The sequence below is a fragment of the Anastrepha ludens genome, chromosome 4 (assembly GCF_028408465.1).
Source record: "Anastrepha ludens isolate Willacy chromosome 4, idAnaLude1.1, whole genome shotgun sequence".
Classification (NCBI taxonomy): Eukaryota; Metazoa; Arthropoda; class Insecta; order Diptera; family Tephritidae; genus Anastrepha; species Anastrepha ludens.
Window position 1 is genome coordinate 75,349,927 of NC_071500.1, and position 27,163 is coordinate 75,377,089.

The 27,163-nt window shown below is 35.4% G+C and overlaps 1 long non-coding RNA gene across 3 annotated transcripts; it reads left to right on the forward strand.

Moving 5' to 3' along the window:
• Nucleotides 1-1,063: 1,063 nt before the first annotated feature.
• LOC128859861 (uncharacterized) lies at nt 1,064-27,163 on the forward strand. Of its 3 annotated transcripts, none has more exons than XR_008454201.1 (5): nt 1,064-2,235; nt 2,455-2,526; nt 2,588-3,189; nt 3,248-3,497; nt 27,092-27,163. It is a non-coding gene; the product is annotated as an uncharacterized LOC128859861 (long non-coding RNA). The 3 variants fall into 3 exon arrangements; XR_008454199.1 differs by lacking the exon at nt 27,092-27,163 and adding an exon at nt 4,840-5,187; XR_008454200.1 differs by lacking the exon at nt 27,092-27,163 and adding an exon at nt 4,856-5,187.

Sequence of the window (27,163 nt, forward strand, 5' to 3'; positions counted from 1 at the left end):
AAAGTGAAAGAAAAGTTTATCCATAACCGTAAATGAACCATCAGAAGGTTTGCAAAGGACTTGAAAATTGCTTATGGATCCATTCAGAACATTACAGTTAATGATTTAGGTTTGCGCCGTGTTTCTGCAAAGTTGGTTGTTGGCCCCAAAAGACCATTTGGATATCGCCAAAACATGATTTCCAAGGCTGAGTGCAACCCAACATTGATCAAACGCTTCATTACTCTCGCCTCCAGTAAGCCCACAAGGGTTTGTGAGTACGAAACACAATCCAGATATCAGGCGAATGACCACGTCGTTTTCAGTCTAAGTGATACTCACGGTATTTCTGGTACAACGGTATTGTACACGACGAATTTTTGCCAGAAAATCAAATAGTTAATAAGAACAATTATTTGGGCATTATGAGCCGTTTACGTTAAGCAATTCAACCGAAACGGAAGGATTTGTGGGAAAATAACTGGTTGATTTTGCGCCATGATAACGCACTTACTATGTGCTATCAATATCTGTGAATTTTTGACCAAGAACGAAACGATTACCATCCAACACGCATTGAATTCACCTTATAAAGTCGCCTGCGATTTTTTCTGCTTAATCGATTCAAAAAACCTCTACGGGGAACGTGTTTTAGCTATACCGAAAGTAGAGTTCCAGCTCTTTCAGCTCAGTTGATGAGAAGTACTTTTAGAGCGATACTATCACTTTTGAAAAATACACTTGTATTTTCTGAATATATTCCCGGAACTTTTTGATCAAGCTGCTATTGTAAATTTTAACGCATCAATATTCGTTGCATATTATCCGTGCCCAGTTCGAAGATTAAAGAGGAAAAAACCACATGAACTTGCTGGCTATTAACAGAAAATAAGAAATATTGTTTGTAATTTCTTTTTATCAATTGTAATTTATTTTCGAATCAAACTGCTCGTTAGTTTCTGAACTAGTTGTAGTGTAATTAAACATTGTAATTTACTTAATATATTATGTTTGAAATAAAAAAAAAAAAAAAAAAAAATATTATCTACAATTTAAACCATATTTAAAGCATCAAAAAGACAAAAAAAACATTAAACAAATTTTCTCACAAAAAGAAAACGGATTTCGATGAATCACTAGTGACAGGTCTCAAATTTCATGCGTTATTGAATATAGAAAAAGGCTTGTAAAGCGAAAAATTACTTTACTAGATATATATTCAACCTGTTCTATTCAGGGTTAACACGCTACAAAGTACATGGTAAATTGTAGTGGGCAAGAGAATTTAATACGGAATTTTCCCAGTACTTATTTCGTTTTGCATTCGCCTAATTTTTACAACATTGCTGCATTTACAGTATGGTAAATTACAAAAATTTTAAACAATGTTGGCCCATATAGTGTTTTTTTATAATATGGTATTTTAACAGCGGTTACTCTTTCCCACTGGAAATCGTAATGAAAGTTTGTATCATATCTCTGCGAAACGAAATGAATTGCTTTACACCTGAAAATGCTGCAAAATTCCTACGGTCGGTGGTGTGTTGCCCAAAGAGTGCGTTTATTGAATATAAGCTAAAATCAGCCTTTCTGAAGAAGCGCATTCTCATGGGACCGCCGATCTGGCGGAAAACGCTCACATGATCGTTGAGAAGTCAGAGCCCGAAATTTAAGACGTCGTGTCCCATAGTCCATGCCACAATCGATCGTTTACACGCCAAATTCGGTAATAGTAATCCCCATCTCGGCGATGTTAATTGTCCACCTCCACGTCGTTAGATTTTTTTTTTGTGGGTTGCCGCGAAGGCATTCGAAGCGGCCACATAAATAAAAACGAGTTCCATAAATAGAGGGAGCGTTTGCTCTTTCGAATAAACCAATAAATTAGATTTCTGCTCGTTTTTCAAATTAAAAACAGTTTCTGTATAGACCACCCTATATAATCGTATGAGTATGTTTAATATATACGTATAGGTACATTCCATGCCTTTCCTTTTCAAATCAACTTTTGCGAATTTTGCAAATGCAAAAAAAGGGGATTGATTAGATTGCAACTTCCAAAACGAAATGAGAAACTATAAATAATAATATTGTTTTCAACCCGAGGATGGTTAAATGTTTGCTATGTAATTTGAAATGATAATTCTATCCTCACCAAGGCCTGATTTTCTGACGTCGGATTAGTTCGCTCATTGTGCACAAAAAACCCTTGTGAATATACGGAAGCTGCACATCTGATAATTTCAATAATGGAAGGTACAAACAGGATGCGAAATATAGCCAAATATATCAAGCCCCAAAGAAGATTTATTTTTGCTACTGACAAATCGACACATATATCTTTCATTAGCACGTTTCCATTATTAAAAAGATGTTGGATGAGCAAATAGTAGCCTTGATTTATTTGGCTATCACAAGCTTTAATCTTGATCAAATATTGTATATGTATATAACCTCGTTTTATTTAAATTTAAGTTATGTTGGCAATGGCAGATGCGCTGGCAATATTGTAACGTTAAAAAGCAAATAATGGTAACCAGGAAAGTGGTAATTTTCAATATAACATACATTTTAATTTAATAAATTAATACATTTTAATAATTTACAGCATTAGAAATCCACCGATCTACCCGTGGCCAGTTGGCCTATCTTTCCAGGAGCAGACCACAGTTAGTCAAGAGGATGCGGATCCTGTTGCTCATTGTATTGCGAATACCTCCGCTTGGAACACACTGCAACAGTCCAATGGCCTTAAGTTTCATGGAATGTGAGCGGAAAATGTCCCGCTCGCACCAAGCGAGGGTGCACATTAATCCGTCACGACGGTGAAAATATTCGTTCAAAATAAAGAAGTGATTCACCTCTTGCATTAATGACAGAACTTCCTTAGCAGCTGTGGTGGGAATTCACGTCGATACCTATTGTGTTACATTTCTCATCAAGAATTAATCTTAGCAGCGAGGCCACCTCATCCTCATTTGCTCTAAAGCCTTCCGGGAGGCCCTTTCTGGCTCACTTTCCCAATGCCTTTATTGCCGAAATTAGGCAAAATAAATGCATCAAGTTCCTTCCTGACGCGCAAACAAGATCCTTGTTTACCCACCTCACTTTGTGTCAGGAGTTTATGCTTTTTCGTTCTGAGCCCAGAAATTCCACCACTCCACAGACACGGCTACTTGATCAATACTACATGAGCTCCATCTTGCTAAGGTAAAGATTATTTTTATTGAAATTCAATATTCCGTTTAATCTAAAACCCATTCCACAGGTACCCTCAAGGAAACGTAGAAGCTTAATTAATCCGTCGTCGACTCCGAACGACAGATATTTTTATGAGGAACTTTTTCATGCAGAAATACACTCGGATGTTTGCGTTTTGGTGTTTCACGGAAATTCGAACGTACGCAGTCGCGCACCAACCCATTCGGTTATGGCGACCGCCAAATCAGAGAATATGGTACTACGATATATTGCGATTTTGGATGATGTGGAAAACATACCTTTATAACAAACACAGGGTAAACTAATTATTGGGAGGTTGAATTAGTTTTAAAGGTGACACACAGATAGCGCTATTTATCACTTTATCGCGTTGGCAATACTGAATATATATTCATGACAAAGCCTCATCCCTAGGCTTTGTTTATCAGTATCTGTCATTTCGCTGAAGTATAAACAACGCAGTGTTTTCGTGCTCCGAGTATGTCAACTTTCGTGCCGTCGAAACGCAATTTGCGGGAAGCTTTGCTTTTCTGCTTCAATTTGAAAAAAAATACAGCCCAAGCCCGTGAATTGCTGCAGGAGGCTTACCCAGACCATACTCCGTCGATTTCAACATGTGAGTACTGGTTTCGACGATTCAAAAGTGGTGATTTTCACACCGAAGACAAGGAGCGTCTTGGCCAGCCCAAAAAGTTCGAGGACGCGGAATTGGGGGAATTGGTAAACGAGGACTCGTGCCATACCCAAGAAGAGCTTGCTGAATCATTGGGCGTTGATAAATCAACCGTTTGCAAGCGTCTAAAAGCGATGGGAATGATCCAAAAGCAAGGACATTGGGTCCCGTACGAGTTGAAGCTGCGCGACGTCGAACGGCGACTTTTTACGTGCGAATTGCTGATCGAGCGACAAAATCGGAAGGGTTTTTTGCATCGGGTGGTGACTGGCGACGAAAAATGGATCCACTACGATAACCCAAAACGCAAAAAATCATGGGGTTTGCCCGGCCACGCATCAACATCGACGGCCAAGCAGAATATTCACGGCAAGAAAATCATGCTCTGCATTTGGTGGGATCAGGTCGGCGTCGTATATTTTGAGCTGCTCCAACCGGGCGAAACAATCACGGGGGATCGTTACCGACTGCAATTGATGCGATTAAGCCGGGCATTGAAAGAAAAACGGCCGGAAACGGTAAAAAGGTACGACAAGGTTATTTTGCAACATGACAACGCTCGGCCGCATGTTGCTCAACCTGTCAAAAAATACCTTGGAACGCTTGGCTGGGAAGTGTTACCCCACCTGCCGTATAGTCCAGACATAGCTCCCTCCGATTATCATTTGTTCCGGCATATGAGTCTCGATTTGGCGGACCAGCGGTCCTCCTCGTACGAGGCTACCAAAATATGGGTTGAGTCATGGATAGCCAAGCAGCGGTCAGAATTTTGGAGAAACGGCATCCGGAAATTGCCCGAAAGATGGGCGAAAGTTGTAGCTAGTGATGGCCAATACTTTAAATAAAATATTTTGTACCGTTTTTTCACAATAAAGCCCCAAATCTTCGAAAAAAACCTTTAAAACTAATTCAACCTCCCAATATTATATTTCTTTTTATCTTAAATCTGTTCCCTCTAATTTTAGCTAGAAACTACAACAGTTTTACAGATACATATATCTATGATTGAGCGGCAGGCTAATCACCTACTCTGCCAGAAAGCAAAGTCGATTAACGAAACCAACGCAAGAATGAGTTTTGTCGAGGCTCTATGCTCCCGAGTGGAGGGAACAAAGGAGAAAAAAATCTATGATTGACAAAATTTTAAAACTGGTTTTAAGTTAGTTGGTTTGACCTAAAACGTGCTTTAACATTGAGCTATAACTACGGTCCATTCTCTCGAAACTATCTACATATAATAATAAAATTAAGTAAGGATTCTTGCTTACTCAACTAGTCCATTAGTATTCGGTGTTGTTTGGCAAAAATTCTAATATAATAAGTCGTTAAATCAATAAAATTAAATAAATCAAAATGGCGGTGAATGCATTATTTTCCGACATTAATTAAATCCATAACATCTGCCGAATTACGTACATTTGTACACACTTTCCACGGCAAATCAAATATTCTGAAAGCCAATACAAGCGTATTAAATCAATGCTTCGCGAAAAACAAACAGCTGAAACGCGTCAGCGAATTCAATTAACAAACCGAAATGAAGAATGACCGCTAAAGTCTCAACGAAAACCGCTCGTTATGATTCCGGCGACTTTTACATAAGTAAATACTTAATTTCATTTCTCAGTTGGTCGAAAGCAGGGGAGGAATGTAATCAGCGATGGGGACGATGAGCACTGATTTTTAGAAAGGTGGGAGTGGCAGTTGCTGCGAGGCATGCGGTAAATTTTTGGGAAGCTTGTAGCTATTTTCTTTCTAAAAACTTTTGCTTTGCCTTTTCGGCGCAAAATTTATTTATTTTTTCATCTAGAGCCTTCGTTCGTCCTTAAATCTAGATTTGAGTAAAGTTTTTGCATCCAAATTTATTTTGGTTTTTTTATACATTCTTATATACTTATATATTACACCTCCATTTATTCAATGTTGTGATGGCAGGTATAATGGGGCAAAGATTCAATCCATAATTTAAAAAAAAATGTGCATGTTCTGTTGCTCGTCATCTGCCGGTAGCTACATTCGTCAACATTTCAGCCATTAGTCCTTTCGTGGTTTGATCGTAACCATTTCTTTCTATACATATTTAACTTGCTTTGTTATTTTTATTTTAGGTGGAATCTAAGATATTTAAATTTCCACAGCTTTGCTTTGTCTCATCCAATTTTAATTTTTATTTTTTGAAATGGATTTGCATAATGAACTTGAAAAAGAGAATATTTAATTTTCATATATTAGTGAAAACTTCTGTTAAATTCCTTTCCTCTCAGCCTGCCTTTTCACTAGCATTTCGCTTGCTGTTTTCGTTCATTTATTCAAATTCGTTTTCTAGGATACAAAACGTATCTGCAATTAAATTTAAAGTAACAGATAACTTGCGTGAAAAAGGGGCGTTTCAACGAAACTGTTTAAAAAATGCGGAAAGGCGGAAATGCGGTGCAGTGAACAAAAAATACATTTCATAAATAATAATTGAATTTTTAATTCCAAAACTATGATTGTAGAATGATAGCAATCATATGGGCTTTATACTTACACAGATGGCTGTAAGCGAAGTAAATAGCCAACACTGATATTCATCTACATCTAGTTACAAAAGCTGTGATTGGCAGATGCTTACAAAATGGTTTATAAATACTTTTATAAAAACGATACATACATATGTATATATGTAACTAGCCGCCTGTATAAATATGCATTTGTGTATGGCAAATTGATAAAATTTCATCACAACTTCCCGTTTAATTATGTACATATGTACTTATATATATTCATATAAGTATTATCGTACATACCTATGCCTGTGTATATGGTATGTCATGCAACAGCCTTGTCAAGTGTCCCACTCGATCCCATTATGCCACAATGCGGCGACAAAGGCAACACTGCTTCAACACATGCAACATAATAATTAACTTTTTGTCCATACCACCACCATCCTCATTAGCTTCTGGTTTCTTCCTCTGCTTCACCTGCTTGAACTATTTTCATACAATCGCTGCATTGCCCCATTTAGCCGGGGCGTAACCTGGTGTAGTGATTCCAAAATGGTCACTGCACACCTGCATATTGTTGCAAAATGACTTTATTTTATTTTATTTTAGCTTTGTATAATTTGTTTTCATAGTTCATTTTTTTTTTGTTTGTTTGTTTTTGTTACCTTTGCATTTACTTTTTATGCGGCTGGTTGATTTCTGTGATTCCTGCTCGGCATTCATTTGGTTAGCAGACCGTAAACAACGGACCACACAAATATACGTAGGTACAAAGTATATATGGATGTACGTCAAGTATGTATGTATGTGTGTTACATTAATGTGTATATATGTAATATAGATGGCTTTATTTTCTTTTTTACCTATTTTGTTTATACTTATTGCATACACACGCATTCGCACTTTATATGAATGTAGACACAACCCAACAAAATGAGTTGCAAGCGTGGCTTGGAAGCGAATACTTTTAACACCGAAGGCGATGTTTTAATTGTTTTAAAAATATGTGTGTAACAAATGCAGTTTTAAATACATTTAGATACAATTTTAATATACGAGTACATACAAGGTGAATACAAGACTTGCGTCATAAAAAGGTTTTTGATGGCGCTAACTTTCTAATGAGTTACTGCGTTGGAAGTTACATCCCTAGCTGACTTCGAGTGAAAGCTTGGTGATATTCGGTTCAGTGGAAGCAAAGTTACTGCGTCTAAAGTGTCGGTATGTTTGTGTCATCGGTACAAAAATGAGTTTCGAACAAAGAGCTAATATCACACGTTGTTTTATCAGTAATCAAAAATCAGGCCCCCAAGGTAAAACTCAGGCCCCAGACGAAACACGACCCAAAAAATCGCGTTTGCAGAAGTCAAAAATCAAGTCGATGCTAATTTTCTATCTTGGCGTTTTGAAGCGTTTGTTGCATCGCATTCGTCGAATTCGCCCTGGATACCCTGAAGGAGGTCTTCCTATCTGGCGCTTATTGCATGATACTGCTCCATCTCATCGGTCCACTCTTGTGACTGATTTTTTGACTAGCAATCGCATTTTAACCATCAATTACTCACCGTATTCGCCTGATATGGCTCCCTGTGACTTCTACCTATTCGGAAAATTGCATTTGGCCATGAAAGGAAAACGTTTTGCGTCCGTAGAGTCCATCCAAAGGTTTGTACTGACATTCTGAAGGACATTCTGGACAATGACACTCTTTCGAAAAGTTTTTAGAACGTGCAAAATAGTGAATCGAGGCCAGAGGGGACTATTTTGAATAAATAAACTCGAAGTTAGCAGACCAAAACTCATGTCGTGTCTTGTGTAGCTCAGTCTTGTTTATTTTGGGCTTCACCTTGTATGTACATAAGAGCGGGTTAAATTTTTTCTCCACGACTGGCGACTGAAGTATTCTACTGTGGATTCTGAATAAAAAACTCTATGGAAGTATTGTTCTTAAATTAGTTTCGAGACTCCCTATTTTTAATTCTAGTTATTTATCCCAAATCATACATGATTTGTTTTTATTTTATGGATGGTTTTTAAATACGAATTATTTGTTAGGTGAAACACATATATGTATCTTTAAATCTATGCTTTATGCAAAGTACCTCATACCCAGACAATACTTAAGACGATTTTATAATACTTGTCTGGCAACAGATAGAAATAAATTTTTTTTTATATCTCCCCTTTATTTATTACAGTCTGTTATATATTATATATATATATAATTGGCGCGTACCCCCTTTTTGGGTGTTTGGCCGAGCCCCTCCTCCTATTCTTGGTATGCGTCTTGATGTTGTTCCACAAATGGAGGGACCTACAGTTTCAAGCCGTCTCCGAACGGCAGATATTTTTATGAAGAGCTTTTTCATGGCAGAAATACTCTCAGGGGCTCCCATTGCCTGCCGAGGGGCGACCGCTATTAGAAAAATGTTTTTATTAATTTGGTTTTACCGAGATTCGAACCAATGTTCTCTCTGTGAATTCGGAATGGTAGTCACGCACTAATCCATTCGGCTACGGCGGCCGCCGTATTATATATTAACAATATGTAATTTTTGTTCAATTAGGGTCTATTATGTTCTTTTAGCAATGTAAGAAGAATCTGTTATAATAATTACTATTTTATTTTATTTTTTTTTGTTCAGTAATTAGTTAGATCAGTCGGTGTGAGTCGCTTTAATCTTCGTTTGATATTTTCTGCCGGTACTATTTTACGCATTTGTTCGTTTTGGTGGACTGACAGTCGCTGGATATGCTTAGTGCTACATTTTGCGATTTTTTCTTGGATAGTGTCTATGTTTAATTCACGATGTATGGCTTCATTGGAAATAAACCAACCAGCATTTGTTATATTTCGTAATATTTTGGATTGTGTTCGCTGTATGAGCTGAAGATTTGTGTTTTTAGCCGTTCCCCATATTTCTATTCCGTATTTCCAGATAGGAGTAATAATTGTTTTGTATATAGTCACCTTATTATAAAGTGATAGTTTTGATGCTCGTCCGATTAGCCAACTTAATTGCCGGTACTTATTCTTAATTTGATTTATCTTGTTAGTGATATGCTGTTTCCATGTTAGTTTTTCGTCAATAGTTATTCCAAGATATTTTGCTGCTGGGCAGATTTTTATTTTGTTGTTTTTTAAGGTAAGATTATATTTTGATGGCTTTTTCATCAAACCAATTTACTGTATTGTTTATTAATTTTTGAAGTGTAAAGGTCGCCAGTTTTTCGTCATTGTTGGATGCAATTAATACAGTATCATCCGCAAACGTTGCTATCATTGCATTATTGCATTATTATATAAATTAATAATTAATATTTCACTTATTTAATGTCACGAATTGCGATGTTAGTACAAAAGGGTCACAACTCAAAATTTTCCACACTCGAGCTTGACTTGTTTACAGTAGCACAAAAAACAAACTATGTGACATATGACGCTGAAATTTGCCATGTAAGCTTATAACAGTCCTACCAAAAAACAAAAAATTTATTTTTGCCATATGTCACCGCGGACCGTTTTATTGATAACGTCTCGTTCATATTTGAGCAGAAAGAACATTTTGAGTTGTGACCCTTTTGTATTTAGGGTGCGATATATTTAACATTCAATTCACAATGGGTATGTCAAAGCCTACCTCATTCTAGATGATACATTTTTTTCCACTAAAAATATGCACTTATTTAAGAATTTTTTTTGGAAAGATGATTCATGTAAATTTATTTATCCAATTAGTATACTGTAAACTCATATTTCAAAAATATTTTCAAAAAGTTTCACAAGAAAATATACAAAATTGCGCCGTTGACAGCTGATCTACGCAGACGTCTCGAAAAAAAGGCAATTTGCCGTGGACAGTTTTTCTCAGCATTGGATCATCTGAAATCAAAAAATCAAAGAGTTTTCATTAGGTAATTAATTGTCCGAGGTAACCCTGCCGAGTTTTTATTAAACAACATTTTTTTTTCAATTTTTTTTAACATTTGAAGTAGAAGTTCGATTTTTAGACGATAAATCGCATAATATTGTTTATTGTAAAATAAACAAAAATTGAAAAAACAAAAAAACCTCCCAGGGTTACCTCGGTAATTATGTAGAGAAAGTGTGTACAAAATTTCAGGAAGATCGGCCGAGTAGATTCAGAGAAAAAGTGTCCACCGACTTGAAAAACGTCGTTTTCCAGAAAATCGATTTAAAGTTCGACCATAGCAGGTAGCCGAGTCGGAGCGGCCAACGGTTATAATGCTCTAACTTTGTGAGTTTTGCACCGATTGACTTAAAATTTGGACACAACATTCTTGAGATTATGTACATTCATTTTCTCAAATAAACCAAAATCGATTTTTTTTACCCTAAAAAAATTCAATCTGACAGACCAGATGGCTCCCAAATGTATTGGCATAATTAATGGAAGAAAAAGGCGGAGAGAATCTCTAGTAATTTCGGAGGGGGTTCTGTTATGGTTTGGGCAAACATTAGAGTCAAAGGCAAAACGCCTTTGTGTTTCATATCTACAAAAATGAATAATGTTAAGTATAGTGAGTTATAACTTCTGTACGAAGTATTTGTTTCATTTTTTGATGATAATTTCGATAAGGAGTAGATTTTTCAGCATAACAACACAGCTGTTCATGCTTCCAAGGCAACAAAAGTGTTTTTGTCAGCGAAAAAAACGTAAATTTTAGAATGAGCTGCCTGCAGCCCTGACCATAATCCAATCAGAAATGTATGAGCAATACCTGCTCAATCAGTTTTCAAAAATGGAAGACATTTTGTAGCGCTTAGAATTGCGATTAATGACGAATGGTCAAAAAATTATTAAAATATTATAAAAACTAAATCAAATCAACACAAATTACTAAGATCCAAATTATAAACTAACCAAGAGAAATTTAATTGCTTATTTTAAATATAAAAACATTGGCCGCATACTTTTTAGTTCTAAAGATTTAAATTTTCTTGCTTGTTCTCATTTATGGATATTATCAAAACAATTCTCATTAAAGGTTTAAACTTTAGAAACATAAGTTGTTAGCCCTAAAGTGATAATAAAAATATATGAAATTTAGTTGGTCTTATAATTTTTTCGTGAGTGTATTAATTGGTACCCCCACGATTTCTTCGCTCATACACCTTTCAAACCTATTGAAAACCTCTTCTTTATAAAAATATTCCATAGAATATGCAGTTGTTTGAAAGGTGGTGCAATTTACATTAGAAAAATGGATTGGAACATTCTATAACTCATTGTTTTTTTTTTGAAAGAAAGTATCCATAACTCGTACGTCTGATATAAACTTAAATTAGAACTTAGATTCGTCGAGTTCTTCGACGATTATCGCTTCACATCGTTTTCCCATCTACCGTTATCAGATTCAAATTTTATATTATTTTTTTTTTTTGTTACATTCTGCTTTATATAAATTTTGCATCGACAATTATACGTGGTAAGCTTACCAATACTAATATTTGAAAGTCAAAAAATCTAATTCCGGTGAAACTAATTGCGAAATTTAGTCGGAGCTATATTTATCGAAATTAAAAAAAAGTATGTTATTAAAATGTTTAAAAACATGGCTCCTCATTAAGGGGTTATACGCAGTTATGAAGCAAATAAAAGACGGGTTGTCAAGGATTTATCCTAAAGAAACTTCAGAATATTTTAATTTGAAAATTTTTGGCGGTTATAAAAGCATCCTTCAAGAACGTAACACAATTTTTTATTTATGAAAATGTTGATTATAGAGCGCGCTGCAGGCGATTTCTGGAACCTCCTTTAAAAAAAGACGATTTACGGTGTACATCGTAACTCAGGATTGGATTATCTGAAATCAAAAAACCAAACAAATTTTGTTAATATATTAGATTATCTAGTAATTAATCGTTCGGCTAATCAAAATAGTGAATTTTCACAAAATGGCAGCTTTTAAAAGAAATGATTTCGATTTTTACGTTAAAATTTGGCCGTAAATTGATTATAAAATGGAAAATAAGTATCAGATTTACAAAAGGAACGATTAATTACTAGAAAATGTATCTTTAAAGATTGAGTTAAAACGGTTGATCGATCAAACAAGCCGTTTTCGAGATATCGTGTACACCGACTTGAAAAATGCCGTTTTGAAAAAAACACGTTTAAAATTTCAATACCTACCTTAAAACGTGCCGAGGCATCTCTACATATTTAGGTATAACTCCGAAAGTATTGCTTAGATCTACTTCAAATTTCGTGCGTATACTTTTGAATATATGTACATTACAAAAATGCAATAAAAAAATCAATTTTTTTGAAAGTCAAAACTGCGTATAACCCCTTAAGGAGAGCCCACGAAGCTCGGTCCGAAATGAGTTATTACTATGGTCTGACAGGATCGGGAAAGAAGTGAATCGTAGATGGACCAAAAAAAAATTACAAAAACTTGGTTTTTTTAGGGTATCATTGCTGTGATTAAATAACTGTTTAATCTAGAAGCCATGCTTATAGGTTTTTACTTTCATGGTGAAAAATATCTGGGGGATGGCTTAAAACACTTATTCGACATTCTTTTAACCCGTTGTGAATTGAAAAAATTGATTTAGCCAATAAAAATTGTCACTCCTATTTTAAAAAAGGTCTTTTTACTATAAAATAAACCTCATATCTTGGTTATAAGCCACACCTTACCTCGTTCGTTGAAGTTGGTTCTTAAAAGTGTTGAACAAGCCACAGAGATATCGGGACCGATTTTCGAGCGCATAGCGATATCTCTATAATGCAATTGGAAGTTTTCAAGTCTGTGTAGATATTGCTGTAAATTTGAAGTCATTTTGAATTATAATAATCAAGCCCTCAATTCAGATGATATAAATCAGAATTTACGGCAACCGACTAAAAATAAATAACACTCAATTTCCGGACTCATAATATTGGAGCATAAAATAAAAATACATACCGCTGTTATTCAACTATTCCTACGTTCGCCGTTGCAAGTGAAAAAAAAATAAAAAACCCAACAGATGTCGGCGAATTATTTGGCCCTTAAAAGTGAACGATTGAGCGATATCTGTATAAGTATATCAACAATAGCATATTGACCTACGCCTACTTATTTTCCAACCATCTCTCACCACTATGAACCAACTATTCGGGGTTTCACCTACTCGATCACGCGTACGATCAATGCGCACGCAACGGTGTTGTCAATACCCACCAAACAATCAAGAATTTCTCTCACTTCTACAATAGGCGCAAAGTTTGTGCGATAAATGTCAACTAACTATTTGAAGATAAACGAGAGAAAATATCAAAGTCATACGTAGCAAGCAGGCACATACCGTTGTAGGAAAAGAAAAGTTTGAAATAGTCGTAAATTTCTTTGGGCTGCGGCAGGTGAATGCCTAATGAGGAAGATCGGCTCCGGAATACTGAGCACTGTGTAAATTATGGCATGCAGCCTTTGGTACCTTCTTTGGCGATTTGTCAGCCGCATTGATATCACAGCCGAGCAGCCATCAACTGCTTTAGGTGCCTTAACAAGTGACAGGCAACAGCGCTCTACTATTTTGAAGACAATCAAGTGCCAAATTTATTTTATTTTTGAATTTTTTGACGAAACTTCACTTGCTTCTTAATTTGTCACTTGAATGTGTAATGGTGTACTTAAAAGATCTAATAGTAGCCGAATTCAGACTTACGAGCAAATTAAAATTTCGTAAACGTTATTTAAATTAAGACCAGCAGTAAAGAATAACTGTATTTTTGTTGTTAGTTCAACGACTATTACAAACGTTGCCTTGCAATTAGCATTAGCGCACTCTGAGTCGCTTTCAAAGAACTTGCTCCAATTACGCGTGAGAATTTTTAATACACTGAACACCGTAAGAAAACTGCTGATAGTAGTCGGTCAATTGAAAGACTGCGGTAAGTAAATTCTGAAAGGTGCCGAAACCCAAGCACACCCTGCTCAAAAGTTAGCGAATTCCCACAGCCTGTCAGGCGTTGATGTGGCTTAATTGGCTTAGTGCGGCCATTTGACGTGGAAGCAGTCGGTTAATTGACCAGCTGCACAATCGATATGCCCACGTGCACGTTATAAAAGCCAACTAATCTTCGATTGTTCGTTTCCAATTCTTAAAACGAAATGCATTCGATAATCGTAAAAGTTTATTAAACAGGAACCTTTCAATAAACTTCGGCGAACGAACTCTCATAATTAAATTATTAACAAATAGGCAATTCACTGCTATAAATAAAATGTGGGAATTTACAAAAAACCTACATATGTATGTATTTGTATGTTCGTAAGTGTGTGCACATGATATGGCAGGGTTAAAGGTGCTCAATAGTGCACACCTACTGTCCAGTAAAATTGTTGCAGACAACGATTTCAACGCCGCAACTTCTACAGCCATTGCTTTTACATCGGTTACCACAAACACAGTGGGTTAATGTATGTTAATTACATGCAAATTTTATGTATCGCCAACGATGATCTACACAACATAATTTGCACGGCTCAAAAACGTTTTCCCTCTGCCAGTGTCGCTAAAACCGTTACCGCATAGCGAAGTCCATCATATTTCGCTTGTTGTTGCTACTACCTTTGTTGCGGGTTCTCACCCTTTTGTTTTCTTAACTCCAATCAACAGCAATTTAGTGTTGAGCATATGAAGTCATAATGCACTTTAAATTGCATATTTTTAGGTTGTTTAACTGGAATGCCTGGAGTGCTTGTACTGACTCAGAGACACATTCGCACAAAGGAAGGCCAGTTGCAAATACCGAATACCAACTTCAAATGTTTTTATAATGTGTATTCATACATTTATACACATGCATACATACATATGTGTGTATTTGCATAAAAGTGGTTCAAAAATGTTTATTTCAACCTTCCAAAGAAATATCCCGATTGTCCACATACTACAGAAGCTAAACAAATATACGCACAGAACATATTTTATATAATAATAATATCATAGTAATGGGCACAGAAAGAGCTACATGGCAAACACTTACACATTATGGAAGAGCCAAATATTGGCAAAATGAACAGTTATACCTGACTTCATAGAGAAGAGCTTCATCCTGAAACGGAAAGATTTATAATCGCCGTTTAAGATCAAGTAATTCTCACAAAAAACTATCAAAAATATATAATAAGAGACCCGATTACAACTAACCACAATTTGCCGAAGATGCCAAATACACCCAGAAACAATAGACCATCTAACTGCAGGATACCAAATTCCAGTAGGCACAGAGATAGACATAGACACAACAAAGTTGCAAGAATAATACATCAAGAAATAGCTAATAAACAACATTTAACAGAAAACAAAGATCTATATAACAAATATACCCTCTCAAACATCTTAGATAGTGAAGAATATACCCTCTACTGGGACGCTACAACACACCGATAAAACTATAATGAGCAGTACACCGGATATTACTTTAATAAAGAACATTAACATACATACATACTTTATAGAAATCAGCACCCTGTATGATACCAACATACACAGAATATATCTAGAAAAAAATTAAAAATATGGTGAACAAACTCAAGAAATAAAACGAATATGAAACAAAATACTGTAAAAACAATCCCATTTGTGATTTCAGCAGCTGAATTTTTCCACAAAACATTTATTAAAAACTTAAAAGAACTCAACAGCGAACCAATTATACATCACAAGATACAAAAAGGAGTGATTTTAAAAACATGCAAGAAAAAAAAACACTGGCATAAATATCAATAATATAATATAAAACATATTACAAAAACACCAAAGTGCCGACACGGCTTGCAGCCCGAAACTGCCGTCGCGTTATGTAAAAATGGTCCCAACCTTGCGTCTTGCTCTGTGGGAACAAGAAAACAAGGAAAATTATAAGGGATCCTTTAACTCAGTATTCACTAACTATACTTGAAAAACCTAATTTTGCTCCTGGATGCGTTATTACTGAGAACGTAAAAACTGTATTTGCTTAATTTGTCCTCTTATTTTAGAAAACAATAAAATATCACAGTAGTAGTAGCATTAAACCTTTCACGAGGTTCCAAAGGCTTTCTGTACGACGTGGAAATGGGAACCTCAGTATAGATATATAAGTATTGAAGTCACACATCGCAATTGCCCATTTCGTTTATTTCGTTTATTATATGTCTTAAACATAACTATTGTTTTTACAGACCACTTAGATCTAATATGAGCTTAAATTACAACTATATTACTATAATTATTAAATAAATTAGTAAAAAAGAGTTTAGAAATTTATAAAATTCATTCTTTGAAATCGAAAAGTCAAGCGGAATAGAACTCGAGATCTCATTGAATTCTCTTAAAGCGCGGAGAATAGGATGATGAAATGGATAAGTATTGCGTAACGGTCTAGTAGGAATATGAAAGTAAATGGCACGTAATAGGCATGAACAGTCCGTTTCTCCTTTAATTACACTAAAAACAAAAGACAGTGAGAGTATTGACCTTCTACCCTCTAGAGACTTTAAGTTAATTAAAATCAAACGGGAATGATAGGAAGGGATAGGATTTGAGAATATTAACTACCTGAGAGCATATTTATGGAACAACTTCTGTCCACGACCAATACTCTCAATAGCAAATTGGTGGCAAGGCCTCCAGATAAAAGTTGCAAGAGCAAACAAAGAAGTAAAAAGTAATTTGTGAGTGTAAGGGTTCGAGAACATCGAGCTATTATGCCGCATAAAACCTAAGATTGAGTAAGAAGTGGACACAATAAAGTTAATGTGACTGTTGAAAGAAAAATGTGAGTCAAAGATCACCCATAGATCCTCGAGTTCATGAACAAATTGAAGTAAAGTATTATCAATGCTGTAAGGTGACTGGAAAACATTTTGAGTTTTAGCGAAGTTGACATGAAAACATTTCTTAATATAATATTTAGAGAGATGCCAGATTTACTGCACCAGCGAACTCAGGGCAAATTTATTTAAAGATCGAAACTTCTGAGCGCGCGTTTTGAATCACTCTCATACTCTGATATAAAACATATAATTGTGTATGTGTAGTGCACACATTCATGTACAAGTTTTAACATATACGAGTATAACTAAAAACAGGAGCATTCGTTTATTACATTTGCATAGATTGTTGAACTTAAGTGCAACAAATTTCAAAGTAATTCTGTGCAGTCGCTATTTGTTCAGTATTTGTTATAAACCTTTTTTGCCCCGTTTTATGGCAATGGCTACTTCCACTGATGGGGTTTTACATTCCTGTCTGCTTAGTTGAAAATTGTAATTCGACTGCTCTTAAATAGCGCTCACTTTTGCGAATTTATATTTACGAATTTCGGTGCACATTTTCATGCATATAAAACTACATATACGTGAAATAACTGCACATTTATGAGACAAAAAAAATATTTTCTTACACCTTGAACTGATGTAGGTTTTAAGAGGGTAAACTCCGAAGTTGATCAAACTTTCTTAATGCTTTTTCTTATATATATTTGTCATGTCATTTTTTTAAGAAATGAGCATTAGTAAAAAATATTACTTAAAAAATTAGATGTGTACTCGTATAGAGAACCAATATGTCGGACTACAGATTGGTTCGGCTTAACTTTGTCTTTTTTGTAATTGCGAACGGTGTGTATAGGTGTGTATATATAAAAAAAAAATAACGAGAAGAATCAATATAGTCGTGCCATAGAATAATTATTAATGTTAAAATGTATATATCGCTCATTTATTGCAAGAGTGTCATAATCCAAAAAACCAAAATGGTGGGAAAAGCGGTGCCAAAGTTTTCAACTCACTAAGAGAAAAAGTGAGGAGATATTTTCATCTAAAGAGATAATGTTTTTCATTTCGTCCTGAACTAGAAAGTTTCTTGACTATTAGTATATTATATTTCTCCAGTTTATAGTACATTCAAATTATTATTATATATTTTAGTCTTATAGCGTAGACAGACGGCGGCGTTTATCCGGATCACCAGCGCAGCTGAATCTGATTAAAAATGTAATGTGATAGACGGTTGTTACGCGGGTTAGAGAACAGCTGATTTCCTTATTGGATAGTTTTGTCAGTAAGAGATTGATCAGAGGCAACAAATACTAATACCCGCTGCCCTGATACTAAGAAATAATAGTTTATTTCAAAAAAATTGTAAATTACAATTTTTCAAACTGCTCCGAAATATCCAAACAATATCCAACCTCTTAATGTAATCTCGAATTTGTTGGTGCAAAGAAGCATTGCATCCAGTCTTTCTTGTACTTCCCTACAAAAGTTTCATTATCTTTCATTCACAATAGATATTAAAATAAATTTCACTAATCCGCTTAAATTATGAGAATTAAGGCTATTTGTCAATCCGCAAGTGTAACTACTTCATTTTTGAGATAATTCCGAATTAAGTCGTTAATCCCGATTAACGCCACCGTTTGTCTGGGATATTAGTTGCAATTACTTTCCAATTAACAACAAAAATCTTCTTTTCAATGCTATTATTGGTTAAGCAGGGAAAGTTATATACCAATTCATGGCTCATTTATTTATAATTGCAAACTTGCTTTTTCTTATCATTGCACAGCAACTATTTTCAATTTTACTTGACCTTCCACTGCTGCTAAATACATGTTATGTGGAAAAATTTGTTGAGTATCAATATTTTACATGGAGTAAAAAAAGCAAAAATGTCGAACCATAGCGGCGCATTAAATAACTAAAGCATAGAGACTTACTTTCAATTTGTTTTTTTTTTCCTATTTAATTTTCATAATCCTTTTGTGAAAATTCTCCTACAAAAACCATATAAAACCAATTTTTCCAACAAAAAAATGGTACAAACTTTTATCAACATTTAAAGTATCATATTTTAATCAGGTCATACTCCAATAAATTTTTGGTATAAAAAAATAGGGCTCAAAAATTACTTCAATTAAAAAAAAAAAAATTTTTTAGCGATTTTGAGTATTTCCTCCATACAACAAACGCTCGAAATTGTTTTGTATGGAAGATAACACCCAACATTGTGAGCAGAAAAAATCAGGAAAATGAACGCGTTTTTAACCATTTCATTTTAGTAGAATTAGAAATAGTTTGATAAAACAAATTGCCAAATTTAAATAAGAAACAAATTAATTGTCAAAACTTTTGAATAAGTATATGTGCTATAATTAAGGCACTGTGTATGTAAATGTAGTGCAAACGCTACTAGACGCACTGATTTTGGTTTTATAATAATAATTTTCCTTCCATAAAAGAAGTTTAAGGCTCCATGTTAATGTCATAAAACATTGATTTTGCAATAGTATACATTCTTTGACTTTGTCTCTAACATTTTAAGAAAAACATTATTTGGGTTTATAAAGTTTGTTTTGCCCTAAACTTAGAGCCGCCTTTCATTTAGTCGACGACATCGTTTGAGTAATGAAATAAGAAGCACATAGCTAGTACATATGTGTATAGTAGTTAAAAATGCAATTCCTTGTACTCGTGGTACCAGCCACAACTGCACTTTTGAAATTTCTGGAACCAATGCTGAAACAAGAATATCCTTAGCGCAGTTCTAGGCGCCAATCAGGCATAAGCATCCGTACACAAACACTTGACTACTGCTACTCGAATGCGACATCATTAAGGCAAAAAGCAAAACATTTCAGAGCGTTTGTAAAGGTTTTTTCAGCTTCAATGACTTTCAAGTCTCTAAACCGTCTGTAACGAAAATAAACTGAAATGAAATAAAAACAGTGAGTAAAAGCGCCTGCGAATGATAAGAAGTAGTAAGAGGTGGGTAGCGATTTGCGAGTAGCGAGTTGGTTGGGGTTTGAGCCGCAAAGATGCAATAATAAAAATGGCGTCTGTTAAATTTCAAAAGCAATACACTTTCATGCGCCACAGAAGAAAGAAAAGAGGAAGTAAGAAGTAGAAATGTTGCTTAAGCAGCAAAACCACTTCAACTAAACCTTGGTGACGCAAACGATTCTCTGTAGCCATTCAAGAGCAAGGCATTATGGTCCTCTAGTGTAGTTATGTATGACTGTGCCACTCTTCTCCACTCTGTTTCCTTCCGTCATTAAACGAACTCTTCACAATATCACAGAGCGCTGAAATACATATTTCCTTTTTTACTTTTGAATGGCGTCTATATTAAATAGAGTACTTTTTCTTATGGCTGTCAGTGCCTTCTATGCCATTGGCGAAATCGTTCTCACCAAATTTCATTTAATTTTATGCCGGCTATTGCTTCACTTACTCTGATATATGTACATATATTACCGTTAATTTCAGATACCCGCAATTAAACCGCTCTGAAGATACTACATAGACGACCATGAGAAATTATGCGACTATCCAGAGTCATTGGCAGTAAATGTTACATATAAAAGAGGAAAGCAACGTTAGCTTATGCCACATAAGCAAAATCACCAACTCAGTCTGCTCCAATTTATCATCCCCACAAAAACTTTACTTGTATTATCTAAGAGAACTTATCTTTATGCATTTGTTTCACAGCGGGTGCCCTCTATATCCCCTAAAGCAAATAATACGCCCATAAAAGCCAGAGAATCGCGATTTTAAGGAAACAAAACATTTTCTTTTATTTAACTAATTTTCTTTACTTCCCACTAATTTTCCTACTCTGAGTGTTTGTCTGTGACTTTGATGTTATTAAAGAGCAATTAAATGCAGTGATGCCATTTCCAATGACAATTTTCATAATCTCATAAATATTTTTCCTTGCTATAAATGCCAAATGATAGATATACATAAATGCAGTTATAAAGCGGCAGAGCAGATTATTTGAGGTACTGTAACTTTGCCATACTTACTTATATATACTGAAATATATGCATTGAAAAAATATATAAATATTGAGTAAGTGTTTATATGTATGCCGCTAAAAAACTTGAGTAATAGCGAATATGTAAAACTAAAATTTGCATTTTTTTTTTTTTAAATATATGTACATATTACTGTTGAACATATGGATACCTGTGTATGTAAGTCTATCAGGCGATGTTACTATTAAGTAATGTGAAATAGATATGGGTTATTAGGTGAGGGAAGGAATTTCGATGGGTAAATCGCCTCGCCTTAGATAGTTTATCAAAATCCACTCCGGCAATGCTGAGAGTCTTCGACGAGAATATGCAAATGTCTTGTATGGACGGCAATTTTCTCAGAGGATGCACTTACTTAATTTTTATCCGAAAAATGTTTTACATTATTTAAATCAATTATAAATCAGTGAATTTACATCCATTAGCGGGCATTGAAATCAGGAGGTTTGCCATTGCCAACTGGGGACTACCGCTATTCAAATATTTGGAACCAATCGAATGGCACACAAGCTCAAGTCCAGTCGTCAATGGCAGCCGCCATGGTAGTTATCAAAGTCATTAGATATTTTTACGATATTGCTTTGTTGGAAATTTTATATTGCATTTGCGAAAGAGCTGGTGTGCTTATAAGGTTGTGCACTATATGGTGGTCTTCTGCACATTTACGAACCAAATATATACTCCCAATCATATTCCCAAACTAAACAACTTGTCATACCGCGCGTTAACAATCGATTTATTGCAATGATCAAGGCACCAAGATGAAATGGACTATCTAAGTCGTAGTCGCGGCGGATATATGCCAGATATCATATTAAAAAAAATGCCATGAAATTATCCACCAGATTATAATAAAAAAAATCATCCGTTTAATAATAAAAAAAATCATCCGTAAGTTCTCAAGCTCTGAAAAAACACCCGATATATAAATTTGGTGGTCTATTCAGTACTTTAACCATTCATTTTGTTGGAATTTAATTTTTTTTTTTAAATTATGTATAAACAATTATTTCATATCATTCGTCAGGTGGAAGTGTTCAAAAAATTGTCATCAAATATTTCAAGAAAATATTTCATTATAATGCAGATTTCCGCATAAAAACTACGTTATTATCCTATGCTGCTAATAAAATCGTATTCAAATAAAGCATGCACTGTTATTTTTATTATACACCAATGTTCTCAATAAAAAAGCTATAATATTATACATGTTACCTACGATAAGTCTTGGTCGAAAAAACCTCGAGTTGATTCGGTGCATAGCTCTTGGGGCCGGTAGCACTTTGGGCAAGGACAAAGAATCACCGCTGGGCAGGCGATCGGCTGGCCGCTTGAAATCCATAAGGCAACCATCTAGTCACCTCCTAGCGCTCTACGTGACTAGTGGATTTATACTATTTACTGAATTACGTACACATTGTTGCCAGCAATTACTATGCTCAGCAATCACTTTCTACCAAAGGAGCCACCCCAACAAACATCTACGAGCAACCGTATCAACTAAACTTTCAACTCACTGAGGACCTCCAAATACGAGTATCTATCAAACAGGTCCATTAATTCTCACATCAACAAACATCAAACTGAATCCACCGCAGGCTGCAGAATTTAGGTGCAAAGTGAGCCTCATGTTGCTCTAGCACAAATACGTTCCGGATATTGTAACAGGTTGAACTCGTACTGGGCCCAAATTGGCCACAAATGTACGGCATATGATGTGGTGACACTAAACATCTCTCCCCACGCTCATTTAAATCCACTCGTCCAACACCCCGACCCGTCTTCTTCTCACTTACCTTCAAATTCAATGCATTTCCTCAGTTTACCCTTAAATGTCATCGACGACGACGGCTACTGGTCTAACCACTCTAAGCAGAGTTCAGTTAGCTGCAACATATTACATATGTACATACATAGCTACTCTAGATTCCAGAACAAAGAAAGCATTTGTCATGCATCATCGAAATAATAACCGCATTAGTCCTGAAATACTACATTACATAACCCCGCTACGCCAGCCAGTAACGGTTACCGCAATCGGTCATTTACATTTTAATTTGAAGTAATCGTTTTATTCACACAATTAAATTGCAAAACGCCCATTTGAACATAGGTATACATATGTATATAGGTAAGCAGATATGTGCATACACAACACTAACATCTCTCAGAAAAAGCAAACAGTTTTTTAGTATGCAACACGAGCGCCAAACCGCACAAATCCCTATCAATCATAATCGATCAGCATTTTGTGGTATTAGCGTGAAATTGCAGAACCACGTGACAATAAAGCAAAAGACGGAAGATTCAACGAATGGCATATGTACATACATATGTGAAAGGGATTGTATTTTCTACATAATTGTGTGCATGAGTACATTTGATATATTTAGACGTAGTGGTTGTGCTAGTGCAGCGAGTATTCTACCATAGATCCATCAACATTTTCCACCAACGAATGTCAAAGTTCTTTTGATACAATTATTCATACCTTCTTTCCCGTCTCTACATAATTACTTAAATATGTACGGCAGGAATCACAGATAGTGTTGACAATTTCGTTAATATCCCGGAGAATTTCTGGTTTAAAAAAATATGTGCATTAGTTCAATAAAATATCTACAGGGACTGTCAAAACGGTTTGACGTTATATTAAAATGTATTGTCACGCTTAGTTTGTGCTTGATCTGTTACGTAATTTGAAACTACAAGTAATTAGCTAGTTAAGCCAGGAAGGCCTTTGCAAGTATGAAAATTAGAGTCAACGTATTTTTAGTAAAATATTGATAAGCGTTAAAAAAGCAGCTAAAATTGATTTAAGACACATTTTTATATAGTAACTTAGAATTTAAAATTATAAGTTGCATCTAGGAAAACTTCTGAACGTTCTAATATGAAGCAGTGTGATAGCCTGTTCTGGCCTAACCTAGTTAGGTTAGGTTTCGCAGCCGCATCGCACATAGGGACAGCAACGCCACTTACACCACGAAATGTGTCCGTTGTGAGCCGCAGGGGCTGGGCTGGGCTATATTTCCCTTCCAAACTGAACCACCCTGAGCTTTGGACAAAGCGTAAAAGGGTGTTAATACCTAAAATGTATAAATTATCTATATTTCATAAGATGTAGGATCTTATACATATATCGGTTCCTGCTTTTGGCTAGAGTTCCTGCTCCGGGCATGTGTAAAAAAGATGTTGAATTATTTCTAACCCCTCCTCATTCCTACAGCTACGACAGAAATCATGCATGTAAACGCCTAGTCTCATTGGGTGATTTGCTAAAAGTCAACGTCCCCTACCAAGGTCCTAATTTGAAGCTTGCTGAATTTTATAATATTCTTGGACAGACGTAGATTTAGCCTTGATGATGTTTGCCCAGCAATTTCACAGGTATTGGCACTAATCCATCTTTGATCTACAGAATTGATTAGAGCGTCCATAACAAGAAGCTTACAAGTTGTGAGAGGTAGCCCCATAAAATTATTTATGTTTAGCATACAGGTAACGTATCGGGTACTTTTTCCCCCGGGCCCGGAGTTTTCAGAGGGGCCTGGACTCGAGGCTCACTATAACATAAACCTGTTGCAAAACTCGTATTTTGATAAATAAAAAAAATTTGAAGCGGCCCGCATCTCAAGTTTCCCTCGGGGCCCGAATACTCTCTCCACGGCCCTGCTAATATCCTATGTACCCCTACAAATGAAATATCACACCTTTGCTCTTCAACCCAAATACGGCAATTTTGCTCATTGACGTAGCCCTTAAGCGAAAAAAATGCCTCATCGTTGACCTGAGCGCGCGATGAACACTTTTCACTGAGTGTTCGTGATTCGTAGTACAATTATTCGATTTGTCAACGTCGTTGAGGCGTAAGTTTTTCCATGATGAAATGTCAATCAATACTGAAAACAATTATGTATTTAGTTTGACTGTAGACCCGCGTGATCTGTCAAAAAAACTCAATTGGAAAAAGTACCTCCAATCTGATCACCCTTTATATACACACTTGAAACCCATGGTTTAGAAAAGTTTTGATAGTAAGATGTTAAATTTTGTTTATGCTCAAATTACGCGTCATTCACTTTTATAAATCGTACTGCCTATCCACAAGCAAACATGTTGAAGCAAATATGTGTGTCCATTATTTGCGCAATCAATTAGATAAATTTCCTGGCAACCTGGGTGATTACAGCAAAGAACAAAAGAACGATTCTACCGGGGTATCAAGATTATGGATACCAAGGCCGTTGGCTCTGACTGTTTTGTCTATATTTTATTCATTTTATTATTATTTGTATAATTTACAGTTCTTTTTCGGTTTGAAATCATTGGGTAATATAAAATAAAATGCTTTACAAAATGTTCTTCGGTGTTCTTCGTTTTAATTTAAGTTCCAGTGTAAATGGATTGTCTTTATATCAAAAGGTATCGTAAACACAGAGGAGCCAAGCTGAGCTAAACTGGCGAAAATAAAGGAAAAATGGTAAAAAAAGCTTAAAAAAACAAATAGGTTTTGCAGTTCCAAACACTTCTGCCATCTAAACATTTAGGGATTTTATATATGTTATTGTACTGCTCTAGAAAACAAATTTTCAAAAGTTGCAGTCCAAGCAATTTTATAAAATTGAACACATAGAAATTATTCTACACAAATTCTTTCCCTCCATCCCGTTGTAAAAAACGCGGTGTCAAAACATGTTACTTTTGAAGTTATGGCACCATTCACAATAGTTGTGAAAGTTCATAAGGATTTGTTAAAGAAGAGTATTTACTTATTTCTTACTCGTTACTTTTGGGTTGTACTTTGTTTTTAATCAGTAATGAAACTATCCACGTTGCTTACTTAAATAAACGTAATCCACAGAAACGCTCCATTCATCATGATATGGGGGCGACTTGTATGCTGATACAACAACAACAATAACGTAGACGAAGGTTTATGAATATATTTAATAAAGCTCCGACACCAGGTCACTTACGCCATCAGGTTTCATCTTCAGCTTTGAAAAAACATGTATGGTACCAAACCTGTTGCAACCGAATGAGCTGATAGAAAAATTAGGCAAATCTACGCTATGATCAGAAAGTACCGGGAATGTTTAAATAAAACAAAATATGACCGGTCTGAAGCAACACACATGTACCAACGCTTAACCCAGTCCTCCATGCACCCCTGGTAGGCCTTCGTCGCATTCTCTTTGATCTCCTTTATCGACTGAAATCTACTTCCACGAAGTGGTAACTTCAACTTGGAAATCAAAAAAACTCGCACCGAGCCATATCAGGTGAATATGGTGCCTGCACCATGGTATTTACTTGGTGATTGGTCAAATAGTCCAGCACAATTTGGGCTCGATGCGATGGCGCGTTATCATCATGCAAAATCCAAGAATTGTTTGCCCACATTTCCGGCCCTTTGCGACGTCCAGTATCTCTTAAACGCTTGAAAACGGATAACTAATATGCTTTATTGTCTTACAGTCCTACCAACATAAGAAAACTTATGGACCAGTTCCCACGTGCGAGATCATAGGGTAAAAAGGTTCAGGTGTAATGACTTGTCAGATTAAATAAATATTAAATCGAAAGTGAAGCTTAAACACAATTTTTCCCTTAAATTGTTGTCGGAAAACCGGCTCTTGACTAAATACCTCTCGGTTTTGGCATTCACTTATTGTTAATTGTAACTTACATACATACGAAATTACTAAATTGTCAAATCCATACAAGCCTTTAGTTGTCAATTTAAAGAGGTTTCTTCTCTTAAAAAAATTGTCTCTTTACGTATAGGGGAATTTTATAAAAAGGTTGCATATTTTTTATAAGAAAAGAACAAGAAACATCAAGCCCTTCTACAAATTAATTATTGCATGTAATAATTCATTCGGCCGCCGTAGCCCCAGAAAATGTTTAGAAAAATTCTGGGTATGCAGTTTTATAGCCCATTCAACTTTAATATAACAAAGTTTTAAGGA